The sequence below is a fragment of the Megascapheus bottae genome, chromosome 7 (genome assembly GCF_031878675.1).
Source record: "Megascapheus bottae isolate mThoBot1 chromosome 7, mThoBot2.hap1, whole genome shotgun sequence".
Classification (NCBI taxonomy): Eukaryota; Metazoa; Chordata; class Mammalia; order Rodentia; family Geomyidae; genus Megascapheus; species Megascapheus bottae.
The window spans coordinates 44,851,097-44,871,920 of NC_143515.1; the positions used below are offsets into that span (position 1 = coordinate 44,851,097).

Sequence of the window (20,824 nt, forward strand, 5' to 3'; positions counted from 1 at the left end):
CCTCAGCTCCACTTCTGGCTTTTTTTCTATGTATGTGGTACCAAGGAATCAAACCCGCATCCAACCCGTGTCTTTGTGCTAGGCAAGCACTCTACCACTAGGCCAAGCACCTTGTCTCTTCTTTTTGTATTTTTGACGTTCTTTAAAGATCTGACAATTCAGGGCCGGGAGTTTGGCCTAGTAGTTAAAGTGCTTGCCTAGCATGCATGAAGACCCGGGTTCGATTCCTTGGTACCACATACATAGAAAAAAGCCAGAAGTGGTGCTGAGGCTCAAGTGGTAGAGCTCTAGCCTTGAGAAAGTCCAAAGACAGTTCTCAGGCCCTGAGTTCAAGCCCAGGACTGGCAAAAAAAAAAAAAAAAAAGATCTGACAATTCATTTTCCAAATCTGAATTCCAACTCTGAATTTTTCTTTTTCTTTGCCATAGTGAGACTTTTTTCCCCCAAAATTACTTTTTGATATATTGAAAAGGTCTCTTCATTAATGGAACGTGAAACTTCAATTATTTTTATAAGGATAAAATGGCTGTTTTTGTTTTGTTTAGTCTAAGTGTGTTCATCTTTTTATGCTGTTCCTGTTTTCTTAGTTTCCTTAGTTTACTGTTTTAGTTCTTAAATTTTTATTTCTTTTATTTTTCTCTAATTTCACAATATCTTGTGGATAGGCAGAAGGGGCATGCCCTATCATTCTATGTATTGCACTGAGTTTAATTTCTTGTCACCTTATACTCTTTCTAATGACTCCATACCTAAAGCTCATCTATTCTATCTCCTTATTAATTTAATATTTGTTTCTATAAAGTTGTAGAGGTCTAGTACTCCTCATGAAGTTATAAATTCATTCTTTTATTTCTTCAACAGATATTTGCCAAGTGACTTTCTGTAAGCCAAATGCTATTTAGGTGCTATGGAAAGAAATATCTCTTTATGAAATACTTCAGATGTCTTGATCTTACTAGATTTCCAGATCCTAGGCCATCCCAAGTTTTCTGACTGGACTTTCTGGAGGATTTTCTTCTTCAGATTCTTTGTCCACACTGTTTTTGTTTCCTGTTTTCTCTGAGCAGTAAGTACCCATGCCACCCTTTGTTTTCTAGTTCCCAAACTGGACTTCCTCCATCTCCTCTTCACCTCCTCTTGCACTTGTAGCATTTCAAGAGACTTAAAATGGATACAGAGATAAATATATCCTTTACCAGAAACATCAGTGAGAAACTTGGAACAGATGAGAGTCCCAAACACTGATGTAATTGAATACTCCTGCATCTCAGGACGATTGAGAATGAGGACTGCCCTCTACTTAAACCCACTTCTGCTACAAGAGGACCATCTCTGGAAAGGTTTTGAAACACCTGAACAGCAGCCGCACTCTCTGAGCTGTTTGTCAGAAATGCTGCTGCTTTTCTGACCAAACCTTAGAAGATCCAGATTTCTGTTATCTGTGGCTATCTGGCCACTACCTAACTCAGTACTACTCTAGCATCCAATATGTGACACCCACACTTATACTAGCATTACAAAGCTTCTTTATTTATTTTAAATTTTATTTTTACTGTTGGGGTGATGTACAGAGGGGTTACATTTTTCAGGTAATGGGTACATTACTTCTTGAACATTGTTGCCTCTTCCCATGTTTTTCTCCCACTTTCCTTCCCCCCATCCCTTCCCATTCATCTTGTTTTCCCTTACCTTCCCATTTTCAAATACATAAATAAGCATATATACAATATACTAAGTGCCAAAGTCATATACAGTAACAACATGAGATGAACCTTAAGGGAAAAAGAAGAAAAACTATACCTTCACATAGTATCTTAAGAACAGCAATCACAAAGATAAACCTCTTGTTTCTGTATCCTGGAGTTCATTTCACTTAGCCTCATCCTATATGGTCATATGTACATAGCTTTTGAGCTGTTAGAATCCTAAATGTATATTAATTGTTGTAAATGAGGAAAACCATGGAACCTATGTTTCTTTGGGTCTGGCTTACTTCACTTAATATGATTTTTTTCTAAGCCTTTTCATTTCCTTACAAAAGAGGCAATGTCATTCTTTCTAATGGCAGCATAGAATCCCATGGTGTAAATATACCACATCTTCATGATCCAATCGTCTACTGAAGGGAATCTGGGTTGGTTCTATATCTTAGCTATGGTGAATAATGCTGTGATGGAGATAGTTGTGCTGGTAGGTTTAGTATGGCTTTGTTTCTGGATATTTGGGTAAATGCCCAGAAGTGGGATTGCTGAGTCATAGGAGAACTCTATGTTTAGTCTTTTGAGGAACCTCCATTCCGCTTTCCATAGTAGTTGGATAAGTTTACACTCCCACCAACAGTGTAGTAGCAATCCCTTCTGGCCATATCCCCACCAGCATCTGTTGTTACTAGATTTCTTGATTTTGGCCATTCTAACTGGGGCGAGGTAAAATCTCAGAGTTGTTTTAATTTGCATTTCTTTTATCACATAGCTTTTTAAATTAAGAAAACGCTCACAATTTCCCCTTTCAGAGCCTGTTTGGAAGCTTCAGGAGGAAAGAGCATATAACATTGTAATGATACTGTCAACAATTTACCATGAGCCATCTGTTTAAAAATTATAATTAAGGGCCGGGAGTTTGGCCTAGTGGTTAAAGTGCTTGCCTAGCATGCACGAAGACCCAGGTTCGATTCCTCGGTACCACATACATAGAAAAAAGCCGGAAGTGGTGCTGAGGCTCAAGTGGTAGAGCTCTAGCCTTGAGAAAGTCCAAGGACAGTGCTCAGGCCCTGAGCTCAAGCCCAGGACTGGCAAAAAAAAAAAATTATAATTAAGTGTGATACAACTATAGAAGTGACTTCTGCACGGTAAAGACATAAGGGAATTTGAATTACCATAGGGTCTTTCTGGAAAAATGTCAGGAAATAAAAGTATTGTAAGTTTAAAGATTTGTTAACAAAGTTTCCTTCTCTAATATGTCTTAATGACACATTTCTATTGTCACTACCAATTTATTTTTTTAAAATTTTCAATTACTAGTACAATTAGAAAAAATATACATGAAGAAAAGGAAAAATGAAACTATTTCTACAAGGACATATTTAGGTGTATCAAAAATCCAGGACAAAGGTATCCATAGGGAAATGACTACAAAGCGGCATTGGCAGATCAGGCCATCTTTCCACCTGTTTAGGAAGCTGGGACCTGGAGGACTGCCTTACTTCAAACTAATACTAAGGAAAGAAAAAAAGAGGTGTGCGAGGGATGGGGGGATTAGTAGAAACAATAAAGCAATGAAGCAATGTAGCAAGATGGCTGGATATAAAGATAATACATGACTTGGCATTCATAAAAGTTTCAAAGTTAATTCTTTAAAAAAGCTAGAAGCCAGTGACTCATGCCTAACTACTCAGTCTGAGCATCAAGGTTCAAAGCCAGCTCAAGCAGGACAGTCCATGAAATGCTTATATCCAATTAACTAGAAAAGAATCTGAAAGTGTAGCTATATTTTGAGTGGTACAACCCCAGTTTTGAAGGAAAGAGCTATGAGACAGTACCCAGACACTGAGTATAAGCCTTTGTTCTGGAAATAAAAATGAAAACAAGGAAACAAACAAAATGAATATAAACCTTCCAAACTGAAAAATATAAATTATTACCAACAGAAATTAAAGCCCTTCATGGAAAAATATTCTAATATATGAATTAGCAAACTAAATTAATATAAGTGATTTTTCTTAATCAAAACTATCAAAACCAATTATTACAAAAACACCAATGCATTTGACAACGCACTCATCTAAGAGTTGAGAAAGATTTCCTATAGGTGTACAGTAAAATGGACAGCAACATGTCAATAAACATAAGGGGATTTCCAGTGTTTGGTTGTTATAAATATCTGTGTCTATTTATGGATATACAGTATTTTTAAATAGTATACTTGGAAGAGCAGATGTATGGAGTATTTGGGAAGAAATTTAACTTGAAAAGTCTAATCGTTTTTAAAGTGATTTATTTGAGGAGTCTCACAAATTCATTTGAGCAAAAGAAACCAAGCACACGAATATCTGACTCTGAAAGTATATGACATTAATTAATTGGTAGAAACATCAGACATACATAGCAATGTATAACCAATCTTTAATCAGAGTGTCTGAATTGTAAGGCAAGGGGATAGCTGTAACTGAACAATGAGAGATTTTTCCAAATTGACCTTTATGGGAACAACCAAACAAAAGTATCCTTGAGTACTGAAATCTGACCAACCTGACTAGAGATGCACTTTAAGTAAAAAGTACACGTCAAAGACATACTATTAAAACATTTAAAACTCATATAAATACGTTTTATTTGATTTCATATTGAAGGTACATTTTGGGACTGCTGTGTAAATAAAATGTGATTCAAATTAGTTTGATCTCCTATTTTAACTTTCTGTTTTGTTTTGTTTTGAGATGTGGGCCTCTATGTACCACAGGCTGGTTGTGTAGTCTGGCTTAGCCATGAGCTTTTGATTCTCCTGCTTCAGTCACCTGAATACTGGGCATATTCAGGAGGTTAAGGTATAAGCTATCATTCATATCTTCTCCTTTTCTTCCTCTTCTCCTTCTCCTCTACTGTCTCCCTCCTCCATCTTCTTCCTTTTCTCCTCCTTCCTTTTATACCTTCTCCATCTCTGTCTCCCCACCCTCTTCCTCTTCCTCCTCCTCCTCTTCCTTTTCCTCCATCATCTCCCTCTTCTACTTTCTCTCTACTCCTCATCCTTCTCCTTGAACAAGATAAAAATGACAAGGCTCTGTGTGTGTGTGTGTGTGTGTGTGTGTGTGTGTGTGTGTGTGTGTGTGTATGTGTGTGCTTGTGTGTATGTGCACAGGTAATGATGCTGGACTCTGAGACTTGCTTGTTCACAAGTGTCCCTACCACTTGAGCCTCACCTCTTACACCTCATTATTATGGATTGCTCTTTATTTGCATTAATTCTCTAAATGAGAAAACCCCACAATTTCCCATTATAGTGGCTCTTTGTTCAAGCCCGTCAGACTGATTTTGAAAGTATCATTGGTTAATGAAACTGAAATTCCTTGCACCTTGGAAATCAGCCTTTACAGTAAAGTAAATAAGATGTCTCACACAAAGTAAGCTGCTTTGAATCATAATGATGATCTCCCAAGTGTAAAATAGGCCATAGGGAGATATTATAAGGAAATCCCTATTCTCTGGGCAAGCTTTTGTTAGATTCTGTATCAATCATTGTGACAGTCCCTTCACTGGCCGTTTTTTTTCTTGTCTCTTTCTCCTTCATTATCCTTGATGGAGAATCTAATGAGCAGTGAAGTGCCCAGAATGTTGGACCAGGAAGAAGTGAGGCTCCTTAATAAGCCAGCATGAGCAAGTCAGTTCCTCCCAGTGTTTCCTGAAATAAACAAAGATGGCAATCATGACATACAGAAAGGAGGCTTTTTTTCTGTCACAGGGATTTAGAAGAGCTCATTGCAATTTAATTTACAACTTCTTTTCCTCCATACAGCCCTTATGCAAATAAAATAGAATTTAGCCCTTAAATTACATTTCCCTTGTGATAAATCACTAGACAATTTCTAATAAGAATGATGGATAGCACCTGTGTTCTTACTGCCATCAGAGCTTGGAAGATTTGGAGAATCTGAAAACAAATAAAGTCAAAATCTTGAACCTCAGTATACTCAATTGTCCCCTAAAAGTATTTCTGGAGATTTAATACAAAACCTCTTGTCCCTGGACTCAGGCAGTGACGTCTTTTGTATTACAAAGCTGCAAGTGTTCATTGAGATTTAAAAATACCAATACAACAACAGAGATTTCTTTTAATGCAACTTTCATATAGATAATAATTCATACAAAAAAGATCCAAAAGAAGCTGTTTTTAAAATTCTGTTTTTCCAGGGCTCCTCTTGCTTTTCACTGACCCTGACCAGAAAACTCAGTATACTATTTCATGTTCTAAGTACTAAAGTTGCATATTGAATACCCTAGATAGAAACTAGAGCACACCTTAGGCTTTCCTTAATCATTAAGGATATTCTGAAGAAATGTATTCCAATAAATTTGTTAAATTAATTCTTAACATATCAATGTCCCTAACTTAGTTTACATAGATACAACAGAGTATCTATAAAATTTCTGTTGATCTACATTAAGAATATCAACAAATTTGGGTGGCCAGGAGTTTGGCTTAGTGATAGAGTGCTTGCTTAGCATGCACAAAGATCTGGGTTTGATTCATCAGTACCGCATACATAGAAAATGCTGGAAGTGATGCTGTGGCTCAAGTGGTAGAGCATTAGCCTTGAGAAAGCCCAAGAACAGTGCTAAGGACATGATATTGGCTTTATATATATATATACACACACACACACACACACACACACACACACACAAATTTGCTCTAGATTTCATAAGCACAGTAAAAACCTAGGAAATCCAATGGAATATTAAAGAATGAAAAAGTAACATGATTGATCACTTATAAGACTTCACAAAATTAGTAATTACAAGAAGGTGGTTATAGCAAATACATATATGAATCAATGTCACAGATTACAGATCCTAGAAAAATATCCATACAAATACAGTTTCATCTTTTTTTGCCAGGCTCAGAGCCTGAGAACGGTCAGTGGGCTTTCTCAAGGCCACAGCTCTAGAACTTGAGCCACAGCACCACTTGGAGCATTTTCCTATATATGTGGTAGCTAGGAATCAAACCCGGGTCTTTGTGAATGCTAGGCAAATGCTTTACCATTAGGCCAAACTCCCAGGCCTCATATTTTTTTTTACATTTTTTATACATATTTTATTGTAATTAATAGAAGGGTTACATTATACTCACCAGATAGAGGGTATATTACGTCACAAATATTAATACCCTTTCTCATGTCTTGGTCCCCATTTCCCTACTCCCACCCCCGCCAATCATCTTTTTTCCCCCCTTCATTATCCAATTTCAAATAACCAAATAAGCATATATACAATATATCAGATAACAAGGTGAAATAACAATATGAGATAACCAAGAGATAGCCAAAGAAATGAGAGATAAAATACTACATTAAGGACTACAAGCACTCATTATATGGCTTTTGTTTCTATACCCTGGAGGTACTTTCGTTTAGCATCATACTATATGGCCTTATGTATCTAGCATTTGCTCTATTGTAAATCTCTGCAAGGAGAGCCCAAGGTTTCTACTGATTATCACAAATGTTCCTTTGAGTCTTGCTTACTTCATTTAATATGAATTTTTCTAAGTCTTTCCATTTCCTTACAAATGGGGAGATGTTGTTCTTTCTGACAGTAACGTAGAAATCCATTGTGTATAAATACCAAATCTTGTTGATCCATTCATCAACTGAGGGACATCTGGGTTGGTTCCATATCTTTGCTATGGTAAATAGTGCTGCAGTGAACATTATTGTGTTAGTGGATTTAGTATGTCCTTGTTTCTGGACGATTGAGTAAATGTCAAGTAGTGGAATTGCTGGGTCATAGGGAAGTTCTATGTTTACTCTTTTGAGGAATTGCCATACTGCTTTCTATAGTGGTTGGACAAGTTTGCACTCCCAACCGTGTAGTAGTGATCCCTCCTGGCCACATCCCCTCCAGCACCTGTTGTTATTAGATTTCTTGATCCTGGAGTGAGGTGGAATCTTAAGTTGTTTTGATTTGCATTTTTTTTATGTCCAGAGATGCCGAGCATTTCTTCATGTGTCTATAGGCCATTTTTGTTTCTTCTTCAGAGAAGACTTTCTTTAAGTCTTTGGCCCATCTTTTAATGGGATGGTTGTTTCTTTGGAAATTAGTTTTGGAGTGATTCAATTTTTTTAACTGTTAATATATTTTAGATATGAGGCCTTTTTCCATTGTATGGTTAGTGAAGATCTTCTCCTACTCTGTAGGCATTCTAGTTAATTTGCTAGCTATGTCTTTTGCCACACAAATGCTCTTGCAGTCTAATGCAGTCCCACTTATCCAGCCTTTCTTTGATTTTTGTGTTTCTTAGTCCTTATTAAGGAGGTTTCGACCTGTGCCAAGGAGGCCTAGTGTATCTCCTATTCTTTCTTGTAAAGTTTTCTGTGTGTTGGCTTTTACCTCGAGGTCTTTTATCCATTTGGGGTTAATCCTGGTGCAAGGTTACAAATGATCCAGCTTTAGTTTTCTCTAGGTGCTTAACCAGTTCTGCCAGCACCACCTGTTGAAGAGGCTGTCTTTCTTCCATTCTATTTTTTTGGCTCCCTTATCAAAGATTAGGTGACCATAGGTTTGTGGGTTAATATATCGGTCCTCAGTTCTATTCCATTGGTCTTCAGGCCTGTTTTTGTGCCATTACTAAGCTGTTTTGGTCACTGTAGCTCTGCAATAGAGCCTAAAGTTTGGTATTGGAATTCCTCCTGTGCTGTTCTTTCTGCTAAGAATTGTTTTTGCTATACGGGGTCTTTCATTATTCCATATGAAATTTTGGATTGCCTCTTCTATTTCTTTAAAGAATGCCATTGGGATATTGATGGGTATTGCATTGAAATTATTCATAGCCCTTGGAAAGATTGCCATTCTCACGATGTTAATTCTTCCAATCCAGGAACATGGGAGGTTTTTCCATTTTCTCAGTTCTGCTCTAATTTCCTTTTTTAAGGTTTTAAAGTTTTCATCAAAAAGGTCATTTACATTCTTAGTTAAGTTAATACCTAGGTACTTTATTTTCTTTGAGGCTACTGCAAAAGGAGTTGCTTTCCTGATTGTTACCTCTTTCCTCTCATCATTGGCATAGAGGAAGGCAGTTGATTTTTGAGGGTTAATTTTATACCCTGTTACCTTGCCCAAGTTTTGAATCAGCTCAAGCAGCTTGGTAGTGGAGTCTGTAGGGTTCTTTAAATACAGAATCATGTCATCTGCAAAGAGGGAAAGTTTCACTTCCTCTTTCCCTATTTGGATCCCTTTTATGCTTGCTTCTTGACTTATTGCACTGGCTAGGAATTCTAATACTATGTTAAAGAGGAGTGGAGAGAGTGGGCATCCTTGTCTCATTCCTGATTTTAGAGAAAATGGCTTTAGCTTTTGCCATTAAGTATAATGCTATCTGTGGGTTTGTCATACACAGCCTTTATTATATTGAGGAATGTTCCATGGATTCCATGGAATCCAGAGCTTTTAGCATAAAAGGTGTTGCATCTTGTCAAATGCCTTTTCTTCATCTATTGAGACAATCATGTGATTCTTGTCCATACTCCTGTTGATGTGGTGGATTATATTAATTGAATTGCATATGTTGAACCAGCTTTGCAAACCTGTGATGAATCCTGTTTGATCATAGTGTATAATTTTTTGATGAGTTGCTTAAGATGGTTGGCCAGTATTTTGCTGAGAAGTTTTGCATCAATATTCACCAAAGAAATGGTTCTATAGTTCTCTTTCTTTGATGCATCTCTGTCTGGTTTTGGGATTAAGGTTATAGTGGCTTCGCAGAATGAGTTTGGCAAAGAGCCTTTGTTCTCTATTTCGTTGAAGAGCTTGAGGAGTGTTGGTGTGAGCTCTGCTTTGAAGACCTTATAGAATTCAGCTGTGAATCCATCTGGCCCTGGGATTTTCTTGGATGGAAGGTCTCTTACTACCATTTCTATTTCAGTGCTTGAAATAGGTCTGTTTAGCTGGATTAGGTCCTCTTGGTTCAGTGTGTGTATGTTAATATTGGCTAGAAATTCATCCATTTCTTCTAATTTCTCAAATTCGTTGTCATAAAGCTTTGAAAACTATTCCCTCATGATGCTCTGGATCTTGGTAATTTTTTGTCTTGATATTAGCATTCTTACCTCTGATTTTGTTTATTTGGGTATACCAGCCCTCATCTTTTTTATGCCTTAATGGGATTTGAACTCAGGGCTTTTTACTTGCGAGGCAGGTAATCTACCACTTGCTTCTGTACTCCAGCCTTTTCACTCTTGTTCTGTCTATCTGTCTATCTATTTCTGTTGTCTGTACTGGGGCTTGAATCCAGAGTCTGGGGCTATCCTTCAGCTTTCTCTGCTTTTTCTCTTTTTGTTCAAGGTTAATGTTCTTTTACTGGAGCCACACACAGTCAGTTTATCCTTTTAGTGGTTAATTGGAGATAAGAGTCTCACAGTTTCCTGCCCAGGCTGGCTTTGAAACACAATCCACAGGTTCTTACACTCCTGAATAGCTAGGATTATAGTTATAAGACACAATTGCACCTGGCTATTGCTGTCATTATTTTTGTGATAGGCTATTGATAAAAGTCTGTAAGACCCTGTCTTTCTTTCTCGTCTCTGTGTAATATTTCTTTAAGTATTCTTCATGGTTGGGTTAGTGGTTATAAATCACTACAACTGAGGTTTGCCTTAGAAGGCCTTCATTTTTCTATCAGATTTAAATAATTTTGAGGAATATAGTAATCTTTGTAAGCAAGTGTTTCCTTTCAAGCCTTGAAATATATCCTTGTGTGCTTTTTTTTAGCTTTTTAGTTTTTTCTGATATTTTTCCCTGTGGCTTTTATAGGTCTTATTTTCCAGAATGAGAATTTTAACTATAACGTGAGTAGAGAAAGTATATTTTGTCCAGTCTACTTGGGATTTTAAATGTCTCTTGTAGTGGATGTCAACATCTTTCTTAAGATATGGGAATTTTTCTACAGTAATTTTATTGAATGTGTTTTTATGTACCTTGGCTGCTTATTTTACCGCATAGACACTAAAGTTTGATCCCTTTTAAATTTTATTTAATTTTTTATTGTCAGAGTGATGTATGAGGGGTTATAATCACATTTGCTTTTGTCCCCATTTTCTTCCCCCAACCCCTCCCAATCATCTTATTTCCCCCCTTCTCTTTCCTATTTCAAATAAACATATATAAAATATACCAGGTAACAAAGTCAGATACTGTAACAATATGAGATTAACCAAAGGGCAACAAAATAGAAGAGAAATAACATAGTACATTAAGATCTACGATCACACAAGATAAAGATCTTGTTTCCATATCCTAGAGATCTTTTCATTTAGTCTCATCCTATATGACCTATGTACCTAGGTTTTGAGTTATTGCAATCTTCTGCTAGGAGAGTCCAAGATGTGTAATAATTATTACAAACAAGGGAAACCATTGAACCTAGGTTCCTTTGGTACTGACTTACTTCACTTAATATAATTTTTTCCAAGTCTTTTCATTTCCTTACAAATGGGGCAATGTTGTTCTTTCTGACGGCAGCATAGAATTCCATTTTATATAAATACCACATCTTGTTCATCCACTTATCAACTGAGGGGCATCTTAATCGGTTCCATATCTTTGCTATGGTAAATATATTGCTGCAATGCAAATCCTTTTGCTAGTGGGGACAATAACATGAGAAGGGATATCATTGTGTGAGAAGTAATGCACCTACTATCTGGCGAATGTAACTGCAACCCCTCTATGCATTACCCCAATAATAAAAAATATAAAGTTTTGCTCTATTGAAAATCTAGGAGAGCCCAAGGTTTCTACTGATTATGACAAATGAGGGAAACCATTGAGCCTATGTTCCTTTGAGTCTGGCTTACTTCATTTAATATGATTTTTTCTAAGTCTTTCCATTTCCTAACAAATGGGGTGATGTCGTTCTTTCTGACAGCAGCATAGAATTCCATTGTGTACAAACACCACATCTTGTTGATCCACTCATCAACTGAGGGACATCTAGGTTGGTTACATATTTTTGCTATGGTAAATAATGCTGCAATGAACATTGTTGTGCTAGTGGATTTAGTATGTCCTTGTTTCTGGATGATTGGGTAAATGCCAAGTAGTGGAATTTCTGGGTCATAGGGGAGCTCTACGTTTAGCCTTTTGAGGCACTGCCATACTGCTTTCCATAGTGGTTGAGCGAGTTTGCACTCCCACCAACAGTGTAGTAGTGATCCCTCCTGACCACATCCCCTCCAGGATCTGTTGTTATTCGTTTTCCTGATCCATTCTAACTGGAGTGAGGTAGAATCTCAAAGTTGTTTTGATTTGCATTTCTTTTATGACCAGAGATGTTGAGCATTTCTTTATATGTCTATAGGCCATTTTTGTTTCTTCTTCAGAGAAGGCTCTCTTTAAGTCTTTGGCCCATCTTTTAATGAGATGGTTGTTACTTTGGAGATTAGTTTTGGATTGATTCAATTTTTTGAGCTGTTGATACATTTTAGATATGAGGCCTTTGTCTGTTGTATGGTTGGTGAAGATCTTCTCCCACTCTGTAGGTTTCCTAATTAATTTACTAGCTATGTCCTTTGCCATACAAAAGCTCTGCAATTTAATGCAGTTCCACTTATCCAGTCTTTCTCTGTTTTGTTGTGATTCTTGGTCCTTATAAAGAAAGTTTTGACCTGTGCCAAGGAGGCCTAGTGTATCTCCTATTCCTTCTTGTAAAGTTTTCAGTGTGTCAGCTTTTACCTCTAGGTCTTTGATCCATATGGAGTTAATTCTAGTGCAGCGTGACAAAGAAGGATCCAACTTTAGTTTTCTGCCGGTGCTTAACCAGTTCTGCCAACACCACTTGTTGAAGAGGCTATCTTTCTTCCATTCTATTTTTTTGGCTCCCTTGTCAAAGATTAGGTGGCCATAGGTCTGTGGTTTAATATCTGGGTCTTCAGTTCTATTCCATTGGTCTTTAGGCCTGTTCTTGTGCCAGTACCAAGCTGTTTTGATAATTATAGCTCTGTAATAGAGTCTAAAGTTTGGTATTGAAATTCCTCCTGCACTGTTCTTTCTGCTAAGAAGTGTGTTTCCTATACAGGGTCTTTAATTATTCCATATGAAATTTTGGATTGCCTCTTCTACTTCTTTAAAGAATGACATTGGGATATTGATGGGTATTGCGTTGAATTTGTAGATAGCCCTTGGCAAGATTGTCATTTTCAAGATGTTGATTCTTCCAATCCAGGTGCCTGGGAAGTTTTTCCATTTCCTCAGTTCTGCTTTAATTTCATTTTTCAGGGTTTTAAAGTAAAAGGTCAGTTACATTCTTAGATAAGGTAATTCCTAGCTACTTTATTTTCTTTGAGGCTATTGCAAAAGGAGTTGCTTTCCTGATTGTTACCTCTTTCCTCTCATCATTGGCATAGAGGAAGGCAGTTGATTTTTGAGGGTTAATTTTATACCCTGCTACACTTCCAAAGTTTTGAATCACCTCAAGAAGCTTGGGAGCAGAGTCTATAGTGTTCTTTAAATACAGAATCATGTCATCTGCAAAGAGGGATAGTTTTACTTCCTCTTTCCCTATTTGGATCCCCTTTATTTTTGCTTCTTGCCCTATTGCACTGGCTAGGAATTCTAATACTATGTTAAAGAGGAGTGGAGAGAGTGGGCATCCTTTTCTCATTCCTGATTGTAGAGGGAATGCTTTTTGCCATTAAGTATAATACTAACTGTGGGTTTGTCACACAGCCTTTATTATATTGAGGAATGTTCCATGGATTCCTAGTTTCTCCAGAACTTTTAACATAAAGGGGTGTTGGATCTTGTCAATTGCGTTTTCTGCATCTATTGAGATACTCATGTGATTTTTGTCCTTGCTCCTGTTGATGTGTTGAATTATTGAAAGGACCTCTAGGATATTGAAACAAAAGCCATATAGTGAATGATTGTTGACCTTAAGGTACTATGTTATCTGTCATCTCTTTTGCTGTCCCTTGGTTATCTCATATTGTTACAGTATCTCACTTTGTTATCTGATATATTGGATATATTTGTATTTGGTTATTTGAAATTGGGTAGGGAAGGCGGGAAACAAGATGAGGGGTTGGGGTGGGGGGGGAGGGTATTGGGGACCAAGATATGTGAAAGGGTATCAATGTATGTGAATTAATGCACCTTCTATCTGGCAAATATGTAACCCTTTTATTAATTACAATAAAAATATCAAAATATATAATTAATTTTTTTAAAATAAGCACAGTTTGTGTTCGTCTTCCTTCACCAGCCACTGTCCTGTTGTCCTTGGCAGCTATGTCTGTGTCTTGGCTCACAAGAATTCCAGGTCACTGTAGTTCATGGCAGCAGATTCTCAACTTGTGGTAGGATGAACCATAAATGTTCATCATTGTCTGCCCTCATATATTATTTTTGTCTGTGGAGATCCTGCTCTAGTTCAAGCTGATTCTCAACTGGCTTTTGGCTGGTGGCAGAATTGGACCCATAGCTACTGATAGTGTTGGCTCTGGTTTTTGACTTGCAGAGTTCTCCCCTTGCTCTGTTCCCACTGGTTTCCAACAGGTTCTCATTTGATTGCCACAACCTGGCACATTTTGCTTTTTGGTGTTCGTTTCACAGCAGAGTTACTGAGAAGCTCCTTTGTGGTGGACATGTTTTCCGTGACTTAGAAGCTGCACAGTGCGGCTCCCTTCTAACCTACCATTCTGGGTATCTCCAGATGGTATTTTTCCTAGATTACTGATTAGGAAATTAAAGCTCTAACATTTCTAAGAACAAACTGTTTCCTGGGGAGAAATTTAAATTATATAATTCAAATTCTAACTCACATGTTTTTAAAGCAGGTCTTGATTTTCTATAGGAACAGAGAATGAATCAAAATTCTTTCAAAAATCTAAAGTTGACCATTTAAAATTCAAAAATGACAATGTGAGCACCTCTATTTCAGAAATGCATGTGCATGTTAAGAAAATATCAGTAACTCATACCTGTAATCTTATGTATTGAGGAGAGACCTATTGAACCAAGGTTTCTGGTGTAACTGGGAGAGCAATGTCTGAAATACTTCATCTCCAAAATAGCCATCAAAAAGCAGGGCAGAAGAGTTGGATCAGTTGATAGAGTATCAGTGGAGAAAGAGAGTCAATCAAATCAAATCAGAGAGGTGCTATAAATTCACATCTCAATATCAAAAAAATGTGGGTATGCTGTGTTGTTTAAAATGCCATCAGAAGGAGGGCAAGATGTATTAACTAACCTGTACTATTCTTGAGGACTAGTCTTATTCCCTGGGTGATTTTTTGAACTCCTAAATCTCAGATCACCTCTACTTCTATCACTAAAGATAATAATATTTTTAGAGTTTGACAAATAGTAGGCATTCCCTGCCTAGCAGTACAGCAATAGTAATAATTCTCATTACTATTCTTCCATCTAAATATTTGTTGCTTTTTTACGCAGTCAACATTTTACTATTGTTCCCTTTGTATTGGAATCTCAAAAGTAGGATCCATAGGAGTTGCTTACTGGTTAACCTGTCCAGAACACCTTCTCTGACTTTCCTAATTTAATATAAACATGGTATATTTTATTTCCTGGGCAACAAGATAGAAATAACATTAGTATGCATTGATAGGAGTTTAAGAATAGGTTATATAAAATGATTCACAAGGGGGAAAACAAGATGATTGGGAGTGGGTGGGGAAGAAATGCAGACAAAAACATGAGAGGGGTATCATTGTGTGAGAAGTAATGCCCCTGTTACCTGGCAAATGTAACTGTAACCCCTCTATACATTACCCCGACAATAAAAAATATAATGAAATAAAAAAGAATAAAAAATAAATGCAGGGTCAAACTTTTAATGAAGAATTGTAATACAAAAGAAGCAATTACAAATTAATGATGTCTGGCATTACTTTGATCATAAAGAAAACAATTTTTTCATAACACATTGAGAATCAAGTGGAAAAGTAAGTTGATTTGGGCAAATACTTATCATGAATATGTACAGAAAATGTTGGGATCTGTTCTTCTAACTTTGGCGCATTTATGTCAACCAGTCTCAGAGATCATAACCTGCTTAACCTTCCCAAGGGTAAATTGATAACATTTTTTTCTCATCATACAACGTATTAGGCTTCTATATCTGAAACATTGCTGTCTTTCTAGAATGCCATAGTAAGAGAAACAGGTGTTTGACAGTGATTTGTGATTGTGATGACTATAAAATCATTTTTGTTCTCTATTTCTATGTAATTAGACTCATTGCAATTGTGAATTCTGATTCAGAACTCAATGGTACCAATACCTATGAGCCACTAGATGTCAGTATTTTCAAAGCAATAAAAGAATTTGAGCCATGATGTAATCATAAGGACCTAACATTTTTATTCTCATTCTCTCCCTCTCTTCCTCCCTCCCTCCCTCCCTCCTTCCCTCGCCCCTCCCTCCTTTTCCTCCTGGTCTTTTCTTTCCTGGATTTTTCTCCCTCCCTTAATCATGTAATTTTCATTTAAAAATAATATAATATTTCTGAAAACAATTTTGAATATGAAGAAGGTTGAAGTACACAAACTTTTACTTTATTCTTCTATAATGATAAATATCAAACAGACTTTTATGTATTATAAGACAAGAATAATTGAGCCAAAATAGATATTAGCTAATATTCTTGAGCATTTTCTAAATTACTTTCAATCAGTGGTTAAAAAAATTTGGGAGACAAAAGGAACTGTGTTAATGGAAGAAATATTTCTTTTCCAATTTTTTCTTGTTTGATAATTTAAAGAAAACACATCTTCTTTATTTGCTTAAGTCACTGACCTCACAAATGTAATTTTTCCTCTGTGAGAACTCAAGCAAATAGAAGCAGTGTACATTATAACAAATCTCATAAAATCCTGCTCTGGAGAAGCGAGAAGACCTGCTTGTAGCATGTCATTTTATCAGTATTTTTAATGGCAAGAAAGCCTGGAAATGCCTATACATTTTAAGTGGTTAACATAGAATAGAAACTAGAACTTAGAAAATTTATTTTTTTTGTTTCTGACTGCATTTTGAAAACTACACTCTGTTTCTGACTGTGGTTTGAAAAAAATGTTAAATACAATATATTATTTTTAAAATTTAATACTGCATTCTGTTCTCTACCCTCTCTGGAATAGCCTCAGCCAAGAGCTCCACCTTCTGCAGAACTGAACTCTGGGCCCAAGCTGCTTAGCAACCATTAACCTATTAGAAGAGGGAACTATTTATACTTTTACTTACCTTGCTTTTTCCTATTCTTTTTTTTTGCCAGTTTCTGTTTTCCAGCCCAAGAGGCATCTAGAAACCTGAAATAATATAATAATATTCATCAGACAACAAACGGATAATTTATTAATTTATATAAATCTCTCTCTCCTCTCTCTCTCTCTCTCTCTCTCTCTCTCTCTCTCTCTCTCTCTCTCTCTCTCTCTCTCTCTTCTTTCTTGCCTGAGTATTGTCCATGAACTTCTCAAATTCAAGGCTAGTACTCTACGACTTGAACCACAGCTCCATTTCTGGCTTTTGCGGAGGGAAGGGAGCCAGGGGGTTAATTGGAAATAAAAATACCGGTTTCCTGCTTTGGCTGGCTTTGACCCCACAATCTTCAGATCTCAGGCTCTGGAGTAGCCAGGATTCAAGGTGTGAGCCGCTGGTGCCTAGTCAAAACCTTACCTTTTAGTAATAAATAGAATTAGAAGTAAAACCTTTAGCAAAAAGCAGTAAGGGGATCATACACATAAAGCTGGGAGCATGAGCAGCAGGACTGACCAAGGATTCCTGTCACCCATCAATTCAGTCTTTGGCTTACTGAAAGACTGATATTCTTCAAGAATATATATATATATATATATATATATATATATATATACATTTAACACACACACACACACACACATATATATATATATATAATATATATGGTGGTAGTCCTGGAGCTTGAATTAAGGTGTTTGGTACTTTCCCTTAGCATTTTTGTTCAAGGCTGGCACTCTACCACTTGAACCACAGCTCTGCTTTCAGCTTTTTTTCCTGCCCAGGCTACCTAAGAGGACTTGGTATTCTTAAAGAGCTTTCTTCCAGAGTTATTAACCAAAGCAATATCTTTGAATGGTTATTCATTCAATTGTTAATTTGCTCATGTTATGGAAGGACATAGTGTGTACTAAGACTGTTCTTTCTATGTCCTCAGTTACTGGTACTCCATGACAAAAAGCAAGGATTTGTGTTCTCCTTATTTACTCTAGAGAAAATGACAAGGAAATTCATCATTTTCTTCATTCTTTGATCCTGAAGTTAATAAAACTAATTCTAAAACTAGTGTTGCTTTACTTACTCTTTTTTAAAATAAATATCATATGAATGTGATAGAACATTTTATAGGGTTAGTACTAAAATAACTTTTTCCGAACAATAGAAGTTATGTTTTATTTTAAGGTCAATAAGGACATCAAAAGGGTCATAACTATATACAATATTGTCTGTACTATAGATAATAATCTGACATGAAAGCAAAATAGAACTAACTTCATGGTGATCTTGTCACTGGAAAAATATTTAGACTATTTTCTGTATTAACTTATTGTAATATCTGTAGGGATGACTTTATAGTCTTAACATGCTTTCAAAATACACATTCCATAGTCTCTGAAGGATGTATTAGTTTGTTGGCATAGAAGGTTCCTGTTGCATCCCCTGAAGTTTAAATTTTTTTCTCGTTAACAAATCTTTCCTCATTTTTTACTTTGAATATATTAGTATTTATGATAATCTGAATCTTTATTATGTCTATAATTATGTACTTAGCAACATTAAAGCAGATAGAAGAATGAAAATCAGCATTAATTATTCACAGAGGAAAATCACTGCTCATATTGAAGAAAATTTTAAAATACATACATTCAGCATTTAGTTAAACAGCACTCTGGTGTTGTTTCTGGGGCTTGAACTCAAGATCTGGGTGCTGACCCTGAATTCCTCTCCCCACCACTTTCAGAGCTAGTGCTTTGCTACTTGAGCCATAGCTCCCTTTTTGGCTTTGTTTTTTGTTCTGGCTTTTTAAAATTCTTGAGTGGAGGTTGGTTTCATGCTTAATGGAAGATAACAATCTCTTAGAGCTTCCTGACAAGTTGGCTTGGAACTGGTATCTGCCTTTATCAGCCTTCTAAGTAGCTAGGATTACAGGCATGAGCCAACAGTGCCCAGCTAATTACTGTATTTTACATGAAGATTAAGGCAAACCTTGCTAAAAAGATAGTTTCTCAATTAATTACAAAATCTAACCATCCCAACTATCTTTGTTATGACATGAATAAATGATTGAATTTAATGAAAATTATTCTTTTTCCAGATTAAAGATGATGAGAATTTTTGGTCTACTTATGTCTTTTAAGTCATTTGTTTATAATTTTAAGTGTTGTCTTTTTTTGTCAAGAAGATTTAAAATGTAAGGACTAGGTTTGAAAATACCAGATTTCATTCTTTTTCACTTTTGCACTTATCCACATGGCTCCTTCTTCTCATGTCAATCACTTTTTCCTGGAAGGCTGATGAAGTTTAGCCATTTCTAACTTCCTCCTGCATTTCATCCCTCCCCACTTATTGACTTAGTGCCATTTTTTCCTACAGCCATAGCTTTTTTTTTTTTAATCTTTGTTGCTTCTGCCTTGTATACATTAGATAAATGCTTAGATTACATGGATTGTGCATATGTATCTTTCTATATCTCTGTCTTTACCCTTTTATTTTCTCTTTCCTCCCCTGCTTTTCTTTCTTCTTTGTATTTTTGAATACTTGCACTTGCAAAGTCTTAATTTTATTTTCAACTATACCCACCTATGATTCAAAGCATCATTATATCTTTTTGTTGTTAATGTTTATTTTTCAATGCATACTTTCTTTCTTTATGACTTCCCATTATTACCCCCATTTGGTTTATGAGTATACTTTTCTTCACAATATCTAGTATATTAGCTATAATTTCATTTCATATTTCTCCCTGCTATATTTACTAATATGGACAGGTTTTTTGTTTTGTTTTGTTTTGTTTTCCAGACAATCCTGGGGCTTCAACTCTGGGCCTGGGCACTGTCCTTGGGCTTTCTCAAGGCTAGTGCTCTACCACTTGAGCCACAACACCACTTCTAACTTTTGCTGGGTATGTGGTACTAAGGAATCAAACCCAGGGCGTTACATTTGCAGATGATCAGGTGGCCCAGTCTCTCTGCGGCGAGGACCTGATCATAAAAGGCATCAGTGTGCATATCTCCAGTGCAGAACCTAAGCACAATGGCAGTAGACAGTTAGAAAGAAGTGGAAGATTTGGTGGTAATCCAGGTGGCTTTGGGAATCAGGGTGGGTTTGGTAACAGTAGAGGGGATGGAGCTGGTTTGGAAAATAATTAGGGTAGCAATATGGGGGGAGGGATGAACTTCGGTGCTTTCCACATTAATCCAGCAATGATGGCTGCCGCCCAACCAGCCATGCAGAGCAGTTGGGGTATGATGGGCATGCTGGCCAGTCAGCAGAACTAGTCAGGCCCATCAGGCAATAACCAAAGCCAGGGGAACATGCAGAGAGAGCCAAACCAGGCTTTTGGTTCTGGGAATAACTCTTAAAGTGGGTCTAATTCTTGTGCGGCCATTGGTTGGGGCTCAGCCTCGAATACTGGCTCGGGCAGTGGGTTCAATGGAGGATTCGGTTCAAGCATGGATTCCAAGTCTTCTGGCTGGGGAATGTAGATGGTGGGTGTGGGCGGTTGGGTGGTTGGTTGGAGTGGAATGGAATGGAATGGTGGGAACTCAAATTTTTCTAAACTCGTGGTAAGTATATTGTAAAATACCTATGTACTAAGGATTTTCCAAATTGGTTTGTTCCGTGTGGAGTATATTCAGCGGTATTTTTGACATTTTTCTTTAGAAAGAGGAAGAGCTAAAGGAATTTTACATGTTTTGTTACATACAAGGTTGAAATATTGAGTGGCTGGAAGGGAGCTGCTGTTGTCTGAATGGTAAACCAACACTACAATTGAGAGCAAAAGGTTCCTCCCTGCTCATTTATCCTGGGACTTGTTAAGAGAATTCTTTGCATGTTCAAAA

The 20,824-nt window shown here is 36.7% G+C and overlaps 1 pseudogene; it reads left to right on the plus strand.

Annotated features, from left to right (window-relative positions):
• Positions 1–1,225: 1,225 nt before the first annotated feature.
• Positions 1,226–20,467, plus strand: LOC150060722 (TAR DNA-binding protein 43 pseudogene; annotated as a pseudogene).
• The last annotated feature ends 357 nt before the right edge of the window (positions 20,468–20,824 follow it).